We start from the raw sequence: 20,941 nt of genomic DNA on the forward strand, positions 1-20,941 counted from the left end.
GCAAGCTTCAAAGTACTGATGGGGGTGTTCCTAGATCAACTTCTTGGATAATGAGCTGAAGTCGACAAGAAGCGATCCGTCAAAGGAGGGCCTTAATGAATCCCACATCAATGACACGGAACGGAGCTAATGACTTTAGTGGAGGTGAAAACAAACTGTGACATATGATTCAGGGTGGCGGTCATGAATGGATGAAGGATAATGTATGGCAGTGGATGGGACACGATTGACACTTTCAGAATGACCCCTCTTGAACATATAACGACACTGATGCGATGGATCGGTAGCATTACCCCAAATGTGGATGGTTTGGCGAGGACCATGGTGATGAGACCGGTGAATGAAACAACCCAACCCGATGTGATACGGAGGAAAAGTGTCATGTTCAAGAGTGACTTGCTACCATTAAACTTTGAATGTTCTCCCAATTTTTCCACAGTCATTTCTGACCAGTACCTCTTTATTTTTGTCAAGCTTGAGGAGGATAACATATGCTTGTTCTATAACCTGCCCTTCGAGCAAGCCTATCGCTATGATTTAACGAGCCTAGCGATAGGGAAACTCGTTCTCGTCTAAAGACAAGTTTGTCGCTATTTAATCATTTTAACGAGTCTAACGACAAAGAAAACTCGGTCCTTTTCATTTTTAGAGAGTCTGAAAAGGTACAGAAAGTTAACTCCATGATTCCTTTTTCGTCAGCAAATCCCTTAAGTCCGAAAAAGTATAAAACAATACAGAAGGGATGGCTGTTCGGTACTTTTAACGAGCCGAACAAGACAAGCGCTCGATCCTTTTGTGCAATAATCCCTCAGGTCCAAAAAGATTAAAATTTAGAGGAGGGATAGCGTTCCGGTCATTTAACGAGCTGGAAGGCCAAAACTCGGCAAACTTTTCATATTTTACGAGTCAGTGAAAAGAGCTGAAAGAAGACTCGTCTTTTGAGGAACGAGTGATAAACAGGGATAGCTACCGATTCCAGGTACAGGTTGGAATTTTCCAATCACGGCAGTGTCACAAGGATGGCTAGGTGAAATCACTCTTCGCAGCTGTTTCTCAAAAGAGGTAAACACACAAATGGAAGTGAATGATCGGCCAAATGAACAGTGGAGGTGATGGATGAAAACACGATCAAGGTTCTTATGGCTGATGAATTTATGATCTCAAAAGGTTATTTACCGGTTCATTTTTTCCATGAGCTTGAACTCTGAGGGAAACTTTTGCTCACACTTTTCTATTTTTTAACGAGCATAAATTCAGTCCTAAAACTGCTCGGATTTGCGTTTATTTTTTAACGAGCATGAACTATATGCTAAAACTGCTCGATATACTAGTCATATGAAGAACGCCTCTCGTAAGGACTAATTTTTATAGAGCTTATGCCTTACCACAGCTGTGCTCACTTTTGGCAAATTTTACTTTTGCCCCACAGGCTTTCTTTCATGCAAGTTTGGAAACGGCTAATCTTAAAACCAGATAAATAACCGCCCCTAGCTTGCACTCCAGAAAGTTTGCATGCCCCCAGGTATAGGATAGAATTTCGAGGCTGCCCCTCCTCTCCCCTACTTCCGCTTTTCTTTGGGTGTTCACATTTATTTGTCATCTTGCTAATCTAATGCTAACGATACTTGTCTTCTCGTTATTTTAAGGGGTCTTACGCAGTACTCAGGCTTCCCGTCGGCCCACTTTTAACAAACAGCTATTTATGACAATAGAAGAACACTACTCAAAGATAAAACATTGGTATTATTGAGGGAGGCTTGCCTCTTTCTTATTATTCCAAAGACGGTTCGATTTGCTGCCGCAGATCAATCTCTTTCTTCGGCGGTGCCTATCATTGGGTTGTCCTAAGATGGTTACCCTCTGTCACAAAAATACGGTCTCCTTCTTAATAGACTGCCCCTGCTTATCCTTCAAAACACATGTTTCGATGGGCGAGGCTTGAATTTAAAGATGGTGACTACTTGTTGTAATAAGGGAATTCCTACTCGGGCATTGCCCACTTTTTTAGACAAAGGTGAATGATTCCCAAACACATAACTTTAACAAAAGATCATTTTTCCAGAACAACCCCACTTCCTACGGACGGGGTACGGACTAGTCATGTTCTCCTGCGGAAATTCTGTCTTATACCCGGAGTTTCTTCTGCCCGAAGCAGACCAGGGTGCATGCCCCCTGGGTCCTAGTCTTTCTTTCCGAATCACTCGCGCTCATCGGGAAGGAGGACCGGGGGCGGAGGCGAATCTTGAGTGAACAGACCTTTTAGGATTGGTATTTGACTATTTGCGATGCGAGATCCCGGAAATGAAAGTTGGTCTACGAGCTTGACCACCCTTCCTTCATGTGGAAAACACATTACTCTAAAGAGTGAGGAGACTATCGCTCCCATGCAATAAATATAGTCGCGTCCAAGGAGTAGGTTATAATCCAAGGGTCCTTGAACTACCAACACGTTCATCCTGACGGTCTTCCCCTTCAATGTAACAGGTACATCGGGGAGGATCCCTAATGGTCGACTGGTTCCTTTATCAAAACCTGAGAGATTTCTCAACTCAGGTAAAAGCGCCGGGGAACCCAGTGCTTTCCAAGCAACAGAGGAAAGGATACTCACAGACGCCCCTTCATCAATGATAGTACCAGCCATAATCATTCTATAGATCTGGACAATGATTCTGAATGGTACACTGGCTGGTAACCGGGGTCTGCCTAGTTGATTCCAATCAAAGGATACAACCAGGTTGCTTGGCGGTGGGACCGAATATACGGCTGGATATGACTCTGATGATGTTCCTTCCTGCGATAAAGGAATGGCCGCATTGCCCTGATGCTCATCGGAGTCGGTGCTGATGAAAAGAACCTGGATGGTGTCATCCTTGTTCTCATCAGTGAGGGTGTCGCATGAAGACGACTCTTCGGCGACGGTGTCATTTGAAGACGGGTCTTCAATGACGGGGTCATTGGACGATAGAACCTCTGAAGGAAGAACCGGACCAACTGCCGTATCGACCTTTAGACTTTCGTCTAGTCTAGATTCAGTAGGTTCATTCTCAATGACCGACACTTCAGCTGACCACTTGAGTGGTTCAACCGGATTTTCAACTATCGAGGGATTAGGCGCGAGTTTTTGATATCCAGGTGGAAGTCGCACCGGTGACACCGGGCGATCTTCCAAAACTCTCTTGGCCTCATCTAAGAATGGACATTTGTGGATGGCATGATGACCTTCACACAATAGACAGGGTGATCTTGGTCCCCTTCTTCGTCCTTCACTCTCGCTAGTTGACGGAATGCAATCAACATGACAACCAGAGGTTGATGCTACCGGATTGTGCAACCTTGGGGACCAGTCCCTTAGTATCCGGGGAATACAAGGACAATCACGATGGAAATGGATCCCTTTGCAAATGACACATGGCGATTTAGGCCCGGTCGGTGCAGTGTGTGGTTTTTTGTCAGCTTTCTTCTGCTTGCCCCCAGTCGCCTTCGCCAGAGGCTCCTTCTGCTTCTTTTCTCTCTTCTTCTTTTCCTTCTTCTCCTTGGGAGGCTGACTTTTGCCAGCTTTACCTTGCGAAGATGAAGGATCAGAGGAAGTATCGTAAGAAGTGGAAGGCTGGTGAGTAGTTCTAGATTGTTCTGACTGTTGATTCGAATGCTCAGGATTAGTGGCGATCTGGACTACATTAGTTGAAAAGAGCCATACAGGGAGGCCGATTGTCAATCCTGGAAGCGACAATGTAGCCATATGAGGCGCACCAACATCTCCCCAAGAGGAGAAGGGATTTGGACTTCCGCCAAGGTTACTTCCTTGGTTGGTGGGCTCCATACTTTTCAACTGAAAGATCAACGTGGGAATAACAGGTGATTATGTTCCGCTTTAAAATAAATTTTATTAACGACGCTTTTAGACACAAACTTGCTTTTTCATGTTTTAAGAGTCGAGAAAAAGCTAAAGATGACTCTAGTTGCCTTCGATGTATTAACGAGCCCGAAGTGACAAATGCTCGGTTGGACTTTTTCAGTTATAGAGTTTGAAAAAGGCCAAAAGAAACTGCTCTGGAGATCTAGGCAGAGGGTGTGCCAAACCTTTCGCGAAACCACAGAATACGTTTTACGGTACGGGTGGTCGATCTTCGTGAATGCTGTGTTCACTGCATCGCAATCAGTAGGGCGGCCGACACGGTTTCCTAAGGATAAAGGATAAAAACCTATAGGGGTCTCCCAATATACGCGACGGTACGCGGGAGCTCAAGTCCGTGTTAGTGCCACCGACTCTCAGGAGGAATCACCCACCTTCGTAGAGATCGACAGTCACTATGTTTAACGACGCCGGAACACGTCTCTACCTAGACCTCTAGATGTTTGCGTTAAATTCCAAAGCGTTGTTATGTAAATTGAGTTTATTTTAATGTTGATCTTTCTTAACAGTTTGCCTTTCAGGTTCGCCACGAGATGTATATATACAACTTCCTATATGCAATCTAAGAATGAGAAGCAAATCTTTTCAATCTTTCAACTTTGAAAACCTTAATCTACTTGAGGGAAAAGAAGGACACAACTTTTTCCACAGATCAAAGAACACACACTAAAATGCACATCTTCCTAAATCGTCAAGCATACAGTCAAATGCAAAATGCACAATGCATGTATTTCTTTTCGTTATCCTTAATGTTGATGCTAGACAAAAAGGAAACTGTTGTATGATTTTGAATCTAATTTCAAGTAGAAATAAACAAGCTTGTCTACAATAAAAAAGACACCTTATGATAGACTTGTTTAAAAACACAGGAAATGTATAGATTCAAACCATGAAATGCAAATCGAAAAAACTCAAACAGCTATGAACAATAATAAAACTAGCTCTTAAGATCACAAAGACACTTTTACAGTTCAGGATCTAAGAGGTCACAGCTATACTGGTTCGCTTTTCACAATGGGAAACTGTAACTGCAACAAGAAATACTGAAAGAACATTCACAGTTTCATCACACAACTGAGGCGGAATAATGTCAAGGAGAAGTGGCTTACAGCAAGTACAATAACCAGCAAGCAATCAGCCAAAAACAAGTGCAAACAGGGCCAAGACACAATAGGAAGACTGAGCAAGACAAGGGCTAACTGGACCAGCGCAGGTTCTAGTCTGCCAATTCCACTCTCAACGCAGTTTCCGAAGGGAGTACCTGCGCTGTAATGCAGGCTGCCTGTGTACAGCCTGCACTGACTCACGAGAGTTTCGTCTACAAAGTTTTCCGGGTCATAAAAAGCTCAAAAATGCACTGTTTTTGATGAAATAAAAAGCTATAGGTCAAGTACAGGCTAAGGTATGATCAAGAGGATGAAGATCTATCACAAAGAGTAAAGAGTCTTTTGTAGATAAGCTCTCCAAATCTTGAATTTGCTCAGCAAATGAGCAAGAGTAGCAGTCCCTCTACTTCGCTTTTGATATAGTCAAAAGCTTTTCGATTTGGTACTCTTTTCTTCAAGAAATGAATAGCAAAATACTACAAACACCAACAAGATACTAGGCTCCCCAGTGGAGTCGCCAGTTTGTTGTGGGGAAAATTATCCGATGCGGATGACCCTATCCCTACTCTAAAGGTGACAGTCTTTAGCAACAACTGAAAGTAAAGCTTTGATGTTTTCCTTTATGAAAGTACAGAGAGAAAGAAGAAATGATTAACCAACCTGGTGTCCTTCGCTTAGTCGATCTTGATCCTCTCTCTTTGTCTCTTGTTCCCAGCTCCTTACTCTCTTTGCCGGTCCAGCTACACACAGATCCTGCACAAAACAAGAGAGGAAACTACAAGATACATGTACTCATAACTGATGCATGGATTAGAGTGAATCAAATATACATGTAAATACAATACATCAATGCAATACAAGTATATAGGAGAACATGCAAAACTTTATTGATAGAAGTAACAGGGTTCTGAGAAGGTTACAACCAATGATGGCTCCAATCCAGCAGCACCTCCCCAGCAGCAAGAACTCTCCTCTTCACCTCTAGTAAAACAATCTCCCAATAGCTCTAACTGTAATCCAACAGCACCTCCTTGCTTTACACAAAATTCCAGCCTCCTTAGACCTCATAGAAGAGCTCTATATATAGGATAGAAGAAGAGAGGATGAGTCAGCTTGAGACTGACATGAAGCTGCCTTGTGTCCTCTCCCTCTTCAGTTAATCTTCAGTTCTTGAGTCCACTTGGAGATCCTTGGTTACACATGGTGATCAAGTACCTCTTACTCATCATAGGGCGAATCTTATGAACCAAGTGTCAGTTTGGAAGCTTCCTGGGCAGTTGACACCTTGCAGGATGACTGTGCCACTTGGCCAATCTCGCCCAGCGCAGGTAGCCTTCATTACTTTTGACTTCCAGCGCAGGTACAGAGTGGGACAGTTGCATTACAGCGCAGAAGCTCAGTTAAGCAGCTGACATGATCCAAAATAAGCCTGTTTTGAAGTGTTTTCAGGTGGAGAACTGATTGGAAGTGCTGTTGTTTGATGACCTTGTTCTTTTAGGGGTAAGAACAACATGTTTAGGGACTGAGGATCCCTGTAATTATTGACATTCCATGCTCCATGATGCGAGGCACAAAAATGTCTATAACAGGTATGTTTCCTAACAATTGCTATCATAGTAGGTCACTTCATTTGAAGCTTAACCGCTTGAGAGTGGATCCTAGACAATGGGAGAAAAAAAGTAGAAGGAAACTCAAAGGAAGAAGTGAAATCAAGAAAATTTCAGTAGTTAGAGCGATATATCAGATGTAGTGATAGTTATAGATGTTAGCAAATATCCATATATGGGAACACTCGACTTTCTTTTGATAAAAAGTGAAGATAGTGATAACGAATTACCAGGTATTGTTTATTTTCTTAATTATGGACATAATAATCATTGTACAAATGATTTCACATTTTCAATCTTATGTTGTGTTGATGATAGTGAATCAATTCATATTTCCCTCCTCAGTAAAATTGAAGTTAACCATTATGTAGTAAAAATAGATTAAAAAATAATGGTCCTAGAAGTAGAAGTTAAAATGCTCACAAATAGGAGTATATATCATCAAAAGTTACTACAACTGTTTGATGAAATGCATTATACCTAGAAAGAAGAGATTGTCAAGTTAAAGAATTAGTGTGAAGAAGGAAGCAAAATTGAAGAAGGAATGAGGAAGAATTATAAGGAAAAGGAAGATCAATCTCAAAGACAGGAGGAATTGTTTTATCATTGAGAAATAAACTTGGAAATAAAGTAAATGAAGTGGATATGACAACCAAAGATCTTAAAGAAAGAACCAGTTACTGTGAAGGACTTGAAGAAAAAATCACCTCTCTCAAATTTGATCTTGAAAAGTGACAAAAAATATATGAGGAGATTATTCAAGTATTTGAATAAAAATGAAATGGGTTTAAGAAATACATCATTGAGTTGAGAACTCAATTGGAAAAGACTAGAGGTGAAAAAGAGGTTGAGATAATTATCCTAGAAGGCATCCTAGCATAAAAGGATAAGCAAATGATATTTCAAGATACCTCAAAGGTATTAGAAAATCTTCTTAGCAGTCAAAGGTATCCCTCCATTAAATTTGGTCTTAGTTTTCATGAATATGCAAAAGGAGAATTTATCTCGCAAGCTTTTGCAAGAAATTATCAGGTTAACGAAACAAACCTTAAAAAACCTACTAAAAAATTAAAACTCAACCAAACTAGCAACCAAAGAAAGAAAAATTTCCAAGGAAGTCATTTTATCTTAACTATAACAGTATCGATCAATTTTCCCCTCTAAAAAATTATTTTGAATGTTTCTATATGTCATAACCTTGGACGCTTTGCAGCCAATTGCAGAAGAAGATTCACATGAAGATCATCATCTTCTAGGTACTAAGGTTTCTTTAATGGATATTTTTTTTCTTGGAATGTATTTGGGCACAAAGATATTGATTTCAATAGGGTAATATGAAACAAAAATATTATGATTCCTCTGCTCCCTTTTTTTTTCATGTAAGATATTATACTTGTGACAAGTTTGGGCATGTTATGAAAAAATGTACGAAAAAATAAATGGATTCACATAGATAACAAGTTGACTTCCTCCAAGGAAAGCAACCAGAGAAGAGTATTTTTACCAAAATATGTGAGAAAGATGGATCCACAAGCAATTTTCATATTAAGCAAAAGGAAGAAGAACAAGCTAAATTGGGCCTTTCTCTATGCTAATTTGAAGATTAATATGAATGGTAAATAGATAGAGGATTCGCTCATAACATGTTTCGGGATGAGATAAAGTGTTAGTCTGTCAAGAAAAACAAAGATGATAAAATTATTCTTGGAAATAGTTTTGCAACAAAAATTCTAGGAAAAGGTAGAGCCAATATTGATAAGTATACAAAAGTAATTGATGCATTATTAGTTCAAGGGCTGAAGAAGAATATTGTAAGTGTAGGTCAAATATCTGAAAAAGGATATATATTGTGCTTAGATCAAGTTAATGCAAATTTATAGAAGAAGACACTAGAAAGGTTACACGAAGAGGATATAGAAATAGAAACAAATTGTATGTGCTAGTAAAGAAGAATACATGTAAAATTAAGAGGTATAGTTTCTATTCTTCATATTCAGAGTGAAAGAAGATGGTCCCCACTCCAGTCTAGTCTACCTAATATATACTTCTAATAGAGAGTACAAAAGTGAATAAAAGTTATATAGCCACGTGGAAAGTAGGTGATGATTATCAGGTCCATAGGATTAATGACGTAATTAAGGGAATTTTGAGGTACAAGATGGGTCTCCTAAGGAAATTATAGAATAATAGTGGAAATAATAAAATATGATTAGATTACATCATCAAATTTTAGAGGGAAAAAAGAAAAAACTATTCTTTCCACTCATATTTTTAACTTATCTCCCTACGGGTTTACCCAAATTTTGAGTGGAAACAGTCGTTGGATGTAAAATTTGATTCCTCATCTAAGGAGTGCCCATTTTTCATACTTTTGATAGACCCTACTACATGAAAAATGAGAAATACATGAAATGTGTTATTGCAACAATTTTTTTTCATGTATTTCTCATTTTTCGAGTAGTAGGGTCCATCGAAAGTATGCAAAATGGGTACTCCTTAGATGAGGAATTAAATTTTGCATCTAACAAGTACTCCCACTCAAAATTTGAGTAAAAATTTATGGAGCAAAGTTTCAAATACGGGTCGCAAAGGTAGTTTTATTATTTGATTATTTTTTTATCTTTTTACCCTTTTACTCCAAAAATGGTGAATCAACCGCTATGGTGGACATCATCATCTTGAATCCTATTGGTTCTTATAAGATTTTTTTGGTTGTAGATTTTCCTTAGGAGGCCCCCTTTAGGCCTCAAAATTACCCTAATAGATGATCTGAGGGGGATCTATTCATGTCTATCTTGACAATGATTCCCTAGGTTGTTTTGATATACTTTTGGTGATGTGTATATTACTGACATTACATTTGATGAAGTAATAATGAACAAGAATAAACATGACATGTTCAAGGGGACCTTTTTCTATAAAGATCAACAATTTACATTATATATGTCGTTCTTATGAAAGACATTCATGTGCATACATGACTTTTGATCTAGACAATCGTGCATGTTTCTCAAGAAGTCACACATATTCAGGGGAAGCTTCTCATATGCTTCTATTTGTTCATTATTGGATTTTTAGTTCCAACATTGGTTTCTTGTAGCATGTTGGTCACAAGCTTATGCCTCTTATGGTGTTAGCTCATGATGATTTTGAGTTGTTGAAAAATATTAATTTGTTTCTAATGACATGGTTCTTTAATGCAATTCCCTATCGATGATGATATTTGATGATGAAGTATTAACACAGATTCAAGGGAGTATCTACTATGCATTTAATAGTTCGTTGTTGGGATTATGGTTTCTTGAGCATTCCTTGTTGGATGATGGTGTTTATGATAAGTTCATGGTTATTACTACTATTACCATTCATATTCTAATTTTCTCACTGCTATAACATACACATTTTCCTGTTATTATTTCATGAGATATCAACGATGCATGGATTACATATGGTGAATGATTTGAGTTGACTCAAATTCCAAATTTAACCAAGATCTTTTGCTTTCATGATGTAGTTAGAATTGAATTATATAAGAGCATAAATGAACATATATGCATGCTTAAGAAAATTGAAACATAATGATGATCAACAAATCATAAACAAGAGACATTGATAACATAGTTTGTCCAGTGTGGGCTACGTCTCTAGACCTAGTGTCAAGATGGTGTTGGTCACTTCATTCAGTGCTAGAAATGGTGAAGATATACATGGACTATTTTTTTTGTCATACAAGGACATGTGCCCTCTATATGAGTTGAAATTTCTCTGCACAACACGTTTTGCTATGGTAACTAGCATTCAAAATAGACCTCCTATCAGCATGACATAATCTTAGACATGGTGACAATGAATATCCTACAATCATGGCATAAAAGGTATCTAAATCAAACACCCATGGTGACAATGAGTATCCCTCCATCATGAAAATAAATGGATCTCAATCAAAACATATATAAAATTCCATGATGAATACATCTCACACAAAATAGACACAAGTATTCTGCATCATACATCAAGTAGGAATCGAAACAACATAGTACATATCACACCAAATGATCAAAGAAATACATGACAAAAACACTTCATATACCTCAACTCTGATGCTGGTTAAAGAATAGAATATTTAGCTACTGGATCTGAGTGCACCATCGAAGTCATGGTGTCGAATGGCATAGAATCGATTGTCTATGCTTCAAAATCTGACACCGTCACTCCAATCTAGAAAATGGCCCAAAACTATAATGCTCATCTGTGAAAAATGATTGTACAATTGAATTTTTGTCATCGAGATCAAATATACTATCCATTTGTCAAATTCTGACACTGTAAAAATTAGGGCCTGTAGGAATATTTTAGATTCCCTCGTGACTCTCCAAAGATTCCCACCTCTGGGTTTACTGGGGATATGCAACTCAAATTTGAAAACTAATCTCTCCATTCAGATCCTTGTGAAATTCTAAGAAGAATGAGTATGAATTTGGCTTCGTTCTCGATTTGGGAAAGTTCAGCCTCCAAGGAATTTGGAAGATTCCCTTAAGATTCTCGAAGATTATCCTTCGCTAGGAATTTGCAAATCTGCTTCTCAAAAGGCGAGTCTAACCTTGCCATTGTGTTCCTTGTGTAAACTTGATTACATTCTGACTCTAAGAAAAATTACCTCCTAAGGAATCTTGGGCATAAAGAGAATATTCTGCATCTCGAAAAGAGTTTTAAGTTCCACCTCCTGGAACTATGTCATGGTTCCACCTGGGCATGGTTCCACTGTACAAAACTCTATTCTTAGTCTCCCCATTCTGTTGGCTCTTTCTCCATTCTGTTCTCCCCTACACATATGAGAAAATAAAGGTTTAAATATACTTCTATGGAGAGACATTTCAATCAAGCTCCATGGGCACATTGGTTAGGGTCTTGGAACCAAGGTGGGAGGTCAGGGGATCATATCCCAACCCCACTAAACATAGAGCATGGTTATATTTCTTTTCGTTGTGGTTTGTTTGTGTGGTTATATTGTTTTTTCGGAGTGGTTCGCTGTAACTGTTTTGGGGGTGCATCATACGTTTGACCATTTAAGTGGAGGCACCCAAGTGATAGGCCAGCTAGGCTAGCCGGGCGGGTTCAAGCCCCACCACCTCCGGAACTCTTAAAATATGGCACTGGGGGGGGTGGCATGGGTCGGGTCCACCAGATGTGGCCTGCCCACTGCGCACTATTTTATATACTAATATGTTTTGTTATAAAATGCTGATTTGGGGGTTTCGCCAGGGATGACAGGGTTTGACCGCCTGCCACCCCAACCTTAATATATTTTTTCATATATACATATACAACCGACTAGCAAGGATGGTGGGGGTGGTGTCCCACCACCCCTATTTATATATATTTTTTGTTTTCAATGAATATTATGATCATTTTAAATTTTAAAGAAAATAAGGGTCATTGGGCATTTTAAAGAGGCAAGGATTTCGCCCACCCGGTGGCCAGATTCCAGTGATTGCTGCCAGTCTGATTCGTAGTTCCATTAAACCTCGGCCACATGGAAACTTTGACCAAAAAAATTATTGGATCTATCTCCATCATATGAGCTCAGATTTGAGTGTTGTTCGCACCATTGGAATCAGGGTGATGAGCACTTCAATCTGAAGTTGGTTCGAGAGAAATATGATCACTTTGAATTTTGACCATTTATAAGCCCTCTTGTAATTCTGCATGCGTCTAGAGACACCTGGATCAGTGAAGTTATGGATGATGTTTATATGTTCCTTGTGTTGCAAATGGAGAAACTGATAATGGTGCATTGTTATTGATATTAATAAGGATATATGTTATCATCATTAAAGATGTTTATTGATGATGTTTGTTGATCACTTCTATTCTTCTCAGAGATTTTCTTTCCTAGAAGTAGTTTTCATTTGAACATATGATTTCTACCTATCGTGTTTTGGTTCAAGAGATTGATATTGTTGCTTGATATGAAGAGTGAATGTTGAACTTGATGACATGAAGTAAAGGGTAAAACACATCTTTATTACACAATCCTATGTTTCTCCTACTATTGTTTGGTGATGTTTGGAAGCATTTTATATTTGGTTACATGTTGATGATATTGAAGAGTTTGATGCTACATTGTATTATCTTAAATTACTCCTTCATGATCAGAAAGTTAATGATGTTGTCATAATGACATCTATGTTGCTGCCATTAGATGATTATGTTGCAGATTGCTATATGGTGCATGCTACTTGTTGATGATTGTCATGGTATTTCTACTTCATTATTGAGATTATTTTTGTGATTATGTATGTATTTTGATGTAAAGGTCATGAAAATACGCATGCTATAATAATTTTAAAATTTAGTGACGAATGGGCTATTAGGATCAAGTCATGTCATGTATGTAAACCCAATGTGTTGGGACATCGATGTAATCATGGGAGCCTAGAGTAGTTGGTGATATGAAAGGTCATATATTTCAAGTCTTGTATTGCATATCCTAAGAAGGTCCATCATATGCTCAGGGGGACCATGGTCAATATGAAGATTTTATGATTCATATCAGAAGATCAAACATAAAATATTGAGAAAGTACTTCATTTAATTTAGTTTGGCCCTTTTCCCTTGATGTCAAAGGGGGAGAAAATACATGGTGTTTGGAGGTGTGTTTCCAGGTGTTTACAAGGGGTTTCGAAACAAAAAACTTCAAAGTGATTGTCGTCAAATCCAATGGGAGAGATTGTTGGAATTATGGCTAATGTATTGTCCTTGATTGAAACCTACTTCATAAAGAGGTGCTTGATGTCAACATACTGATAATATGATGCTTATGTAACTAATTCAAATTTAAGGAATATTGGCACAAATGTTACAAAGGATATGGAAAGAGAAATGGCAGTTTAGTTACAGATGTTTCACATTTGTGAAGTTTCACAAGTATATGCGACCATTGTGAGGCATACTGTTGTACATACACAGGTCCCATGAAAAAAATTCACGTACATAATTCAAACCATGGAAATTGGGACATCAGGGGTCATTACCATGGCTTTTTCCCATACTAATTGGGGCAACAACATATATTTGATCCTGTCAACGAATACCGTCAAATTTACCAAAGGCTTTACCTAAGGTATTGGATAAGGAAAAAGCTATATAAGGAGATGGATATCAAGGTGTTATGTGTGCAAGTAAAGGATTTGTTAATGAGTGAACTGATATGAAACAGGTGTGCACCAGGGAGTAAGGAGATGGATCATATTATATATATATGAACATGTAGTGTAGATTAATGAATATTCTTGCCTGGTATGTTTATACTTGTACATTGTAATTGCCCTCGTGAATATTCCATGTAATAAATGTTAAAAAAAATAACTGCAAATGACTAGGACACTTATTCCAAGTTGAACGTTCGGCAACACATCCTAGGGGGTGTTCATTTGGTTGTTAATAGCTAAGTGAATTGGAAAATGCGAAGGCTAAGGCATTAAATAATTTTGGCTAATTATTTATGAAAATAATGGAAATTAGGAGAAAAAGGAGGTGAAAGGTCACATGTTGCACGTGAGGAGGAAAATGAAGGAAAATAATGGAAAATGAAGAAAATAGAGACTTTACTCATCAAAAGTATTTTAAGGATCAGTTGGTAACCTTTTGTTAGTTCAGTATTGGAGCTCCCTCTAAGTTTTCTCTCTCTCGCTATCACTCTTGGATACTTACAAATTTCTTGGAGCACTCTTGGGGGGTGTGGAACACTTGGATTCTTGGAGCAAGAAGGTAAAGGAAGAGAAGAAAATTGCAATCAGGAATCAACATCAGCTACTACTTTAGATTCTCTTGTAGGTACTGAGTTGCATGTATGATTTGTTCACTATTTTTCACATGCATGGCACATGCGTGTGGTTTCTTGGTTGTAATTTTTAATTGGCATGGCAGATTCCCTAGATTGATAGTGGATTACCTAGCCTTGTCATTTCCTAGATAGCGATGGTGATGATGGGTTTACTTTCATTGCTTGGTTTTGGTTGGTTCTCATGTTTCCTTAGCTTGGGTTGAGTTACTAGTCCTAGAGCCTTGGATGGAAAAACGCTTTGGAGCCTTGTATGAGCTTGGGTTGAGTTAATAGTCATGAAGCCTTGGTTGGAGAAATTATTTGGAGCCCAGTAAAATTTAAGGTTTGAGTTACTAGTCTCGGAGCTTTTATTGGATAAACACTCTAGAGCCCTGGATGACTTGGATAGAGACCGATCTGATGATGGTTTTGTGATGTCCGACCATGAGGTGGAATCACCATTTGATAGGTTGAGGTGGATGGCCTCTAGAAGCCCTGCATAAGTTTTGATTGATGTGTTTTATGGGAACCCGGATTCATGCTTGGAATATGGCATGGGGGTGAATCATTGAAGAGAGATTTTACTCAGCCATTCTAGGGTCAGCTGGAACATGTTAGTCCCATATCTGATTGGTTCATTCCATTCATTAATGAGAAATCCTTTCCCTTGATTTCCATGTGTAATGGTACTGATGTATTTATGGATTTGATGGTTTATAAGTTTATTTGAATTTTTGTTCCTAATATGTTGTCTATATGTACATTTTATGACAATAGTTATGTATGGCTTTTCACATGTTTTTTACTTGTATGAAAATGGATAATATGTCTATGGCCTAATAAATGATAATGTAGCAAATGGAATAAGGGAACAATGGTTCATACCGATTCTTAGATAAGTATGAGATCACTATACTTAATTCTTTTCTTTACACCTGTGTATTACAGGTCAGTGATATGTTTGACGAAATACCTATCATAGAAAGTAGGGATCTACTCAATGTCTTGAACAAGTATTTTCTTTAGTACTTTCATTTTGATGTTATATTATTGATATGAAGATATGATTTAGTTATTTGTAGTGACCTAGGCTTTAGGCTTAAAAAAGTGGCTCAAATCCTGAAGTCACTTGCACAACACACAATTCTGGTCCACAACCACTGTGAGGCAAGCCTGTGAGAGTGAGTTTAGGATTTTGGTCACTCCATTTCCCATAGCATGAGAGCAACTATCCCCCAACACACCTAAAATAATAGTGGAATCCAAGGACAGGTTGTCTGAGTGGCTAACTTGTCTTATGAGGGATTTTTTTATGATGTTGGATGTCTTTATTGTGTACTTCCATTGGCTCCACTTCCTTAATGTGACTTAGGAGGTAAAATCATATCATATTGGACTCTCATTGCATGTTTACCCCGGCTGGCCGGTTGCTTGGGTAGATGTGGGAGGAGGGTGTTATAGAGTGCTATCAAAGCATGGTTCACCCCTCAGACGGGATGGTCTATGTGTTGGTCATGCATGTATGTTAGTTGCATTTGTGTCACTTACACATATATACTTGTTACATTTGTTTGATGACTGATTATGGTTGTAGTATGGTTATCATGGAGAATTTGTGATTGATTTCATGAAACATATTTGAAATGAGTAAGCAACTGAATTTGTATTAATTATATGTCTCTTACAAGTTGATTTCATGGTACCTACATCTATCATTGTATGTTAGGTTACATTTTTCAATATTTTGATTACATGCCTTAATGTTGTAGGTTGAATACAAGAACTCATCAATTATGTTATACTACATGCAGTTATGCATAATTGTCATTGGTTTCAAATTGCTTATGCATATTGTTGGTTGCATGTGGCAATGTGTAAAATGGAGTCATGGTTATTGTCATGCATGAGGTCATAACATGCATCATTGATATGGCATTGCATTGATGACTCAATCCTAGTTAGAGTAATGTTTACGAGATGATCCATTTACTCGGATATGTTGACTACAAAGGTTCTCCCTATGAATCCAAAGAGAATTATGGTGTTAGGAACTATTCCGACTTGGTAGTGACACTAAGAATTTTAAAGCAAGAGATAAGGAGTTGTAAGGTAGATAATGAAAGAATTATACAGACATAGGAAAAGTCAGCAGAGGTTGATGTAGTAATACTTCAGGGCTTGTCGGATTTGGGGTGACAAGGACAACTACGGATCAATCATGAGAAGGAAGATAAAACTAATGGGGAATACACTAGTAGATTGCATGGTGGTCTTCAATTAGATAAAGATGATACAACTAGAGGTGGAAAGTTTTTGGACACTTCGGAGAGGAGAAGGGATAGACATTGGTATGATTCTAGTTCTGATTCAGATAGCCACTATGAGTGTCATTGTTATCACCCTTATAGGAGGAATGATCGAGGATACTTCTTGGGTGAATTTAAGAAGGAAAGGGAACCTAATTTTGATGGAGAGATAAAGAGATCACAAGATGCAGAGACATGGTTTATTGGTATGAAGAAGCTCTTTAGTGAAGAATATTAAAAAACTAATAGAATAATAAACAAAATTAATACACATGAAAAAATACCAGACATAGAAATGGTGAAAAAAGCTTACTGTTTTCGTCTCTCATAATGTAATGTAAAAATAATGATAATAGTACAAATAAATACATGAGCAAGTTTGCCTCAAGATACTACGTCTATCTTGGACACTATGGTTGAGAAAATCTCTCAACCAAGTAGGCCTAAACTAACTCCTAACCATGAGGAGCAAACTCAACCTAGAAAGGTAGGATTAAATCCAACTTTATTTATTTTAATTAATTGAACTGTTTTGGACTTAGAATTTTTTTCGTCACATGAGAGTGAGGCTAACATTCCCCCCCTAAATGGTAAGTCCAAAATGAGAACCAAGAAAAATCTTCCAAGTTATCATGCTGAAACTATTGACCCTCAAAAACACTTCCTAAAAAACTGCCAAAGATGGATGTTGAGAAAACACCAATCTGACGAGAACAAGAATAAATTTCAAGTTTGATTCATCTTTGAATCCTGCTTGATGACTCCATCACGTGCCAAGCTACCAAAGGATCCTTCTGTCCTTTTTTTCAATCAGCATCCTTTGTTAGATGACAAAATGTTAATGATACCCACTGGTGAATTTTCTTTGTCAATTGACAAAATATTTAGAATGCCCATTGGTGAATTTGTTGATGTCGAAACCATTCACAATTGTTTGTTGAAAACTACTCACTACTGCTTTTGTTATTGAACACACACTGGCAAATTTGCTGATGCGAAACTGCCCACTTGCTACTTGATGTTGATGATGCCCATTGGATTCTTTGTTGATGCCCATTGGCTGATGAGGATGCCAACTGGCTGATTTGATGAAGACTTCCCACTGGCTTCTTTTTCTAATGTTGTCTAGAATTTCAGTCTGACAACCTCCTTCAATTCCATTATCATTTCCCCCCTTTGTTAGCTGAAGGGAGAGACAATTATTTGCAATTGATTTCTTAACTCCCCCCTTCATGTGTAGGAGAGTTTCAACGTATTCATTTTACTGTAGAATTGGTTTTCATGTGAGACTTAATCCTTTGGTAACACATAGACAACTGTTTGACTGTAGATGACCACTTCCAAGAATCAATCCATGCATAATTGATCTTAACTCAAGGTGGTTGATTTCACTTGCAGTGTCTATCAGATGAATGATTTTTCTTGCCACAATGGCGACAAGGATGGGGGAAAAACATTTACTCTCCATATGTCCATTTAGTTTACAATGGTTACACTTAACCATATTCTAATCACTGTCTAGAAAAGCAACACTTGCAAACTGAAATGGTTTTGAAAAACTTGGAACAAACAAAGTGTTTTCTTTGTTGTATCCTGGGCCATGTCAATCTTTGCTAAAGGAGATTTCTTCCCAAGGTCTGATCAACTAATTTGAAAGTCTATCCTGTTGTTGTTATTCATACTTGTTGTTGTTGCTAACATCCTGTCCTTGAATTATTATACCTTCTATGTCACACTGGGCATCAATCATTAACATTTCATCGGTTTGACATCTTGCATCAAACTAATCAATTTTATATTTGGCACTACTTGTTGCATCATTTAGTATCACAACTGATGGGATGAGGTGACTTGTGTCACAAACTATATCAATCTTTTTTCTAAGATCATCTGTGTCGCAACCTTCATCAATATGTTGAATCAGATTGCTTGTATTACAACTTTCCTTTGTTGTTTTGATGTGGTCTTCTGTGTCACAAATTGCATCATTCTTCTCTACACATTATGCATCAAGTAAATCTTGTTTTTCACTTAACATAATTTGAAGTGCATGAATGATTTTTCCTTTCATTTCAAGCTCAATTTCAAAGTATTTTGTTGCTTCTAGTGTGCAGTTCATTTGATTGATTAAGGTTTAATTCTGCTTCAACTTCCATTCTAGTATTTCAACTTTGTTTTATAACTCATGATTGCAATCATGCAAATCTTTAATCTCCCGTTCTACACTTTTAAGATGTTTTCCTCCTCTACTGATTATGACTTTTGACATGCTCACTTGTACTGGCTCGCTTGGTTGCTTTATTTTTCTCGATGCTTGCTTGTAACACTTGTGGGATTTGAAAATATCACTCGGTTGAATTCTTGAACTTGTGTTTCTGATTTTGTTTATCAGTGGAATGGTTGAACTCATGCTCAGTTGAATTTTCCACTAGGATGAGGGTGTCGGATATAATGACAAGTTCAAATGTCGATATTGACTCACTTGAAGAGAATTGACTCACTTAATTGACTCATTTGAGGATAATTGACTCACTTTACCTCCTATAAATTCACAATTTGGGTGTCAGTTTTGACCGAGAATGCATCTTTACAATTCAACTCAATTTGATTTGAATTTGTTTACAAGTTAACTTACAAATTATGATTTTTCAAGTTACACAATGACCAATTATCGTTGAATGTTGATGTAGTATTTTGAAATGCATGAGTTTGTAGTTGCATTAACTTGATTTCCTTGCGTGAATTTGCTTGTTGATGTATAATGCTGATGTTGTTGGTGAGCACTAGTATTGTAGCAATAATGCTGCAACTCCTGGGGCTTCCTACTTTACTTTTATCAACCCGGTAGTTCGTAACAAACTTGGAAGCGACGGTGCTGTATGCACAAGTTCTAGCTCTTACTTTAGGCTGTCACTTGGTCAGCTGGTGCAAGATCACTAGGATCTCAAGCCAGCTTCTATGAATTTCCAGAAGAAGCTTTTAACCATGATGAAAGAAATCTAACTCTACATAGGCTATTCTACTTGCAAAAAGAGAAAGAAGACTGAAATAAAACCCAAACCCTAGTAAACCCTAATTTTTCCAACTAACCCTACTTCTATAGAAAAATAGATGGAAACTGATGAAATGAGTGCCATTGACTACTGAAAAGGTAAATCACATCTACTTAAGCTATTCCTAGAAGAAAATAAAAAAAGAACATCTTTTTATATTTTTGGAGTGTTTTTATGTGAAATTATTATGCTTGGAATTTATCGGATTGTGATTGTGCAGAGGTTTGGTGGCAATGGAGGATGGGTTTGGTTTTTGTAGAGGTGGAGGAAGGTGTAGAGAGGTCCTAAGAAGCCCCTAGTAGCCTTTTGAATACTTCCATTGCAATCAGATTTCGAAAAACCACTTACAGGGAATTCTACAGGAGGTTGTAGGGGATCTACAGGAGGATCTATAGGAGGAGGCTGAGAGTTGTTTTTGGAGGTTTTGAAGGTGGAAAAGTGATGGGAAAGGGTAACTGAAGGGTAGATGAAGGTGTTTAGGTGTCTGGAGCTTTTCAAGGAAGATCAAGAGGGAACATGGTGGTTGGATTTGTTCAAATGGTAAGAGGGAAGCTTATTGAGAAAAATGCGGGAATTAGGGTAGACTGGTGAAATGTTGCGAATGACTTGGGAAATCGGTGAGAAGTGGATTGATTCTAGAAACATTATGTATGTATGGTGAGCTAAGGTGTCTTACAATAGATCTGCACATCTACTTATGAAAACCGATGAAAGAAAGGACTAACTATACCATGAAAATAAAAATTTCTCTAGCTTGACCTAATTTTCGACCTACAAACTGAAAATGTTGAATGATAACCTTCGAACAGAAAATCATGCAGAGATATCTATTGTAAAAGAATAGGAAATGATCTAGGCAATTGAATCTGAAGCAACACATTATCTTTCCAAATCAAGTCATGACACTAGAAATTGCATGGAAGAGAAAAACCGTGTTTTTGGTGGCAACAGTAGTTCCTTGACCTCAAATCATAGTCCCAGGAAGGGAGAAAGGAGATCATGGCCTGTCGTTGGCCTTTTTGAATCTTAGCCTATTACTGCATTAACCTACTTGAGCAACTAAAACAAAAGTAGCTATGCAAACCACCAAAAGCAACCTAATGTAAGCAAGGTAAAATGAATCTATGTAAT

Source organism: Pinus tabuliformis, chromosome 9 (genome assembly GCF_031772625.1).
Source record: "Pinus tabuliformis cultivar Carrire ecotype Pingquan chromosome 9, CPIR1, whole genome shotgun sequence".
Lineage (NCBI taxonomy): Eukaryota > Viridiplantae > Streptophyta > Pinopsida > Pinales > Pinaceae > Pinus > Pinus tabuliformis.